Source organism: Arachis stenosperma, chromosome 2, assembly GCF_014773155.1.
Source record: "Arachis stenosperma cultivar V10309 chromosome 2, arast.V10309.gnm1.PFL2, whole genome shotgun sequence".
Taxonomy (NCBI): Eukaryota; Viridiplantae; Streptophyta; class Magnoliopsida; order Fabales; family Fabaceae; genus Arachis; species Arachis stenosperma.
In genome coordinates this window covers 48049691-48054906 of record NC_080378.1, presented here as the reverse complement: position 1 = coordinate 48054906, position 5216 = coordinate 48049691, and positions in this window count along the sequence as shown.

The window sequence follows — 5216 nt, the reverse complement described above, 5'->3', positions numbered from 1 at the left end:
ACCTCAATGCACACCACCTCCACAATTTCACCAAGAAGAACCACCTTCCTACCATGAATCCTCTCTCCAAAATAATGAACCTTCTTACTCACTCCAAACCCCAATAGACGATTCTCTCACTTTGTTACTTCAAGGACAAGAGGCCATGAAGCGGGATACACTTGAGTTTGTGACCAACTTGACTAAGGTAGTGCACGTTGTAGCCTACCAATGTTTGAATACTCAAGGTATTTCCGTAGCCACATGCGAAAAACCTAAAGAAGAGCAAAGTATGAAGGAGAAATTGGACAATCCGGTAGAGAAGGGAGAATCGAGTTTTGTGTTGGAACAATTGGAGGAGCCTATGATCATTGAAGAAAAGGAAGAGGTGGTTGAAGATTTAGGAGATGTTGAAAGTCCAAGGGAATGTAGCATCATGGAGCACTCTTCCAAGAAGCTTGTTATTGATGTTGATGAGGGCGCGCAACCTCCAAGGCATATCATCGTTGGAGACTTGGAAGAGGCTTATCAAGAGATGGATTCAATCATGGATGAATTTCTCTCTACAATGGAATCCTCTCCCATTGGACATAAAGTTGAAGTTACAAAAGAGTGTGCACAACCTCCCATACCTTTGGTGAGCAATGAGAAAGAGAGTGAATCGAAAGAGAGCTACCAAGAGAAAAAAGTTGGCATGGTGTATATTGAAATTGAAGAATATGAAGAGGTTGATCAAGAGATGGATTCATTCATCAATGAATTCCTATCCAAAATCGACTCACCTCCTATTGGGCAAGCTGAAGTTCTTGAAGACAACACCAAGCCAAGTGAAAAAGGGGAAAAGGTTGAAAATGAAGAAGCTTGTGAAGAGGTGGAAACAACTAAAGAAGAGCCTAAAGAAGTAGACCTTGCATTGTCTAAGTGTGGGGAGGTCTCCTTCCCCAAGTCACCATCCAACACAACATTCAAGTGGGTAAAACTCTTATCCCTAAGCTTTACTTTCTCACTTGAATATGGTTTAATTGAAAATGATGGTCAACTTAGAGCTCTTTGTGGAGTTAAGAGTAGGAAAGAATTGTGTAGTGATTGGAAACGTCATTTTAAGCTCATGACGGTTGCAAGCTCAAAATTCAAGAGCAATGGTTGGTGTGGAACCAAATGGCATGGGTCTAGGAAGTTGTTTGGAAGCTTCTTTGAGAATTCCAAGGCCATACCACCCGGATGGAATAATGACGATCAATCTAAGGACGGGTGTCAAAACAAAGTGTGGGATCCCGGATCGCACAATGAAAATCAAATTTGGGAGCTCATGGTTTGTGGAGAACTCCATCAAAGCTTGAAGATATTGAAATTGAAGAATGGACCTTATTGGAGATTCAAGCATTGGTGGAAGTTCCAAGATGAGTACAAGCACAAGCCACCTTGATAAGAAGCTCCCCATAAGTCCAACTTAAGGACAATAAATAAAAGTGCTAGGTGGGAGACACCCCCACCATGGTAAACTCTTTCCATACTCTTTTAGTTTTGTTAATAAGTGAATTGAGTTGCCATTGTAGGTAGATTTTCATTTTCATTTTTATCTTTTGTAAATATTGGTAGAATTAGTTTAATTTCTTGTTTTCATTGTTTTAGTATAGTATGTTGAACAAGGTTCTAGGGTGTTTTGGTAGCTGTTTGGAGGATTGAAAGGCCTGGATTGGTGCAAGAACTTAGAAAAAAATTTTGAAAAACAGAACACCATCCACGCGTGCGCGCACATAACGCGTACGCGCACCTGAGCATTTTTCGACCATCCACGCGGACGCGCACTGTACGCGTACGCGTGGATGCAAAATTTCACCACTAGCCAAAAACCCGAGAGTTAGGCCTGCACTGTGCGAACATTGGGCCTAAGGCACAAGTCTATGCACGCGTGCGCGCACTTGGCGCGTACGCGCACACGATCTTGAGTTCTGGTGCACGAAACTGAAATCACATTTTTGCAATTCCGCACAACTAACTAGCAAGTGCATTGGGTCGTCCAAGTAATACCTTACGTGAGTAAGGGTCGATCCCACGGAGATTGTCGGCTTGAAGCAAGCTATGGTTATCTTGTAACTCTTAGTCAGGATATCACTAATTATCAGATTTGATTGTGAAAGGTAAAAGAACATGAAATAAGTACTTGTTTTGCAGTAATGGAGAATAGGTTGAGGTTTTGGAGATGCTCTATCTTCTGAATCTCTGCTTTCCTACTGTCTTCTTCTTCAAGCACGCAAAGCTCCTTCCATGGCAAGCTGTTTGTAGGGTTTCACCGTTATCAATGGCTACCTCCTATCCTCTCAGTGAAAATGGTCCAAATGCTCTGTCACAGCATGGCTAATCATCTGTCAGTTCTCAATCAGGTTTGAATAGAATCCAGTGATTCTTTTGCGTCTGTCACTAACGCCCAGCCCTCAGGAGTTTGAAGCTCGTCACAGTCATTCAATCCTTGAATCCTACTCAGAATACCACAGACAAGGTTTAGACCTTCAATTCTAGCTTATACCATGAAGATTCTGATTAAAGAATCCAAGAGATATCTACTCAATCTAAGGTAGAACAGAGGTGGTTGTCAGGCACACGTTCATAGGCGAGAATGATGATGAGTGTCACGGATCATCACATTCATCAAGTTTAGGAGCAAGTGATATCTTAGAATAGAAACAAGCGTGATTGAATGAAAAAAAACAGTAGTAATTGCATTAATCCATCAAGACACAGCAGAGCTCCTCACCCCCAACCATGGGGTTTAGAGACTCATGCCGTAGAAAATACAATGAGAAACGTGTAATGTGTCATGAGGTAATGATACAATGTCAAAAGATCCTATTAATAGTGAACTAGTAACCTAGGGTATACAGAAATGAGTAAATGACGTAAAAATCCACTTCCGGGGTCCACTTGGTGTGTGCTTGGGCTGAGCATTGAAGCTTTCATGTGTAGAGACTTTTTCTGGAGTTAAACGCCAGCTTTTATGCCAGTTTGGGCGTTTAACTCCAATTTTTGTGCCAGTTCCGGCGTTAAACGCCGGGAATTCTGAAGTTGATTTGCAACGCCGGTTTGGGCCATCAAATCTCGGGCAAAGTATGAACTATTATATATTGCTGGAAAGCCCAGGATATCTACTTTTCAACGCAATTGAGAGTGCACCAATTGGGCTTCTGTTGCTCCAGAAAATCCACTTTGAGTGCAGAGAGGTCAGAATCCAACAGCATCTGCAGTCCTTTTCAGCCTCTAAATCAGATTTTTGCTCAGATCCCTCAATTTCAGCCAGAAAATACCTGAAATCACAGAAAAATACACAAACTCATAGTAAAGCCCAAAAAAGTGAATTTTAACTAAAAACTAATAAAAATGTAATAAAAAATTAACTAAAATATACTAAAAACATACTAAAAACAATGCCAAAAAGCGTATAAATTATCCGCTCATCACAACACCAAACTTAAATTGTTACTTGTCCCCAAGCAACTGAAAATCAAAATAGAATAAAAAGAAGAGAATATACTATAGACTCCAAAATATCAAAGAAACTTAGCTCCAATTAGATGAGCGGGACTAGTAGCTTTTTGCTTCTGAACAGTTTTGGCATCTCACTTTATCCTTTGAAGTTTAGAATGATTGGCATCTATAGGAACTCAGAACTCAGATAGTGTGATTGATTCTCCTTGTTAAGTATGATGATTCTTGAACATAGCTACTTTTTGAGTCTTGGCTGTGGCCCAAAGCACTCTATCTTCCAGTATTACCACCGGATACATACATGCCACAGACACATGACTGGGTGAACCTTTTTAGATTGTGACTCAGCTTTGCTAGAGTCCCCAATTAGAGGTGTCCAGGGTTCTTAAGCACACTCTTTTTGCCTTGGATCACTTTTTATTTTTTTTTTTACCCTTGCCTTTTGGTTTAAAGGGTTATTTGCTTTTTCTGCTTGCTTTTTCTCTTTTTTTTTTCTTTAATTAATTTTTTTTCGGCCCTTTTTTTTGTATTCACTGCTTTTTCTTGCTTCAAGAATCAATTTGATAATTTTTCAGATCCTCAATAACATTTCTCCTTTTCCATCATTCTTTCAAGAGCCAACAATTTTAACATTCTTAAAACAACAAATTCAAAAGACATATGCACTGTTCAAGCATTCATTCAGAAAACAAAAAGTATTGTCACCACATCAAAATAATTAAACCAGTTTCAAGGATGAATTCAAAATCATGTACTTCTTGTTCTTTTGTAATAAAAACATTTTTCATTTAAGAAAGGTGATGGATTCATAGGACATTCATAGCTTTAAGGCATAGACTCTAAGATACTAATAATCATGTAGTGAAGACACAAACATAGATAGAACATCAAGCATAAAAAGTCGAAAAACAGAAAATAAAGAATAAGGAGATTAAAGAACGGGTCCACCTTAGTGATGGCGGCTTATTCTTCCTCTTGAAGATCTTATGGAGTGCTTGAGCTCCTCAATGTCTCTTCCTTGCCTTTGTTGCTCCTCTCTCTTGATTCTTTGATCTTCTTTAATTTCATGGAGGAAGATGGAATGTTCTTAGTGCTCCACCCTTAGTTGTCCCATGTTGGAACTCAATTCTCCTAGGGAGGTGTTGATTTGCTCCCAATAGTTTTGTGGAGAAAAGTGCATCCCTTGAGGCATCTCGGGGATTTCATGACGAGGAATTTCCTCATGCTCATGTCTATGAGTGGGATCTCTTGTTTGCATTGAGCTCCTTCCACACAGATATCCATGAGGACTTGGTCCAACCTTTGATTAAAGTTGACCTTTTTTGAGTTTGAAAAGGGACCTCAGGGATCACCTTCTTCTTGGCCACAACTTCAAAGAAGTGGTCTTGATGCACCCTTGAGATGAATCTCTCCATCTCCCATGACTCGAAGGAGGAGGCTTTTGCCTTCCCTTTCCTCTTTCTAAAGGTTTCTCCGGCCTTAGGTGCCATAAATGGTTATGGAAAAACAAAAAGCAACGCTTTTACCACACCAAACTTAGAAGGGTTGCTCGTCCTCGAGCAAAAGAAGAAAGAAGAGAGTAGAAGAAGAAGAAATAGAGGAGATGGAGGGGGATTTATGGGTGGGTTTGGAAGGGAAAGTGGTTTGCATTTGAATGGTGAGGTAGGTGGGGTTTTATGAAGGATGGATGTGAGTGGTGGGGTAGGTGGGAATCCTGTGGGGTCCACAAATCCTGAGGTGTCAAGAAAAATTCA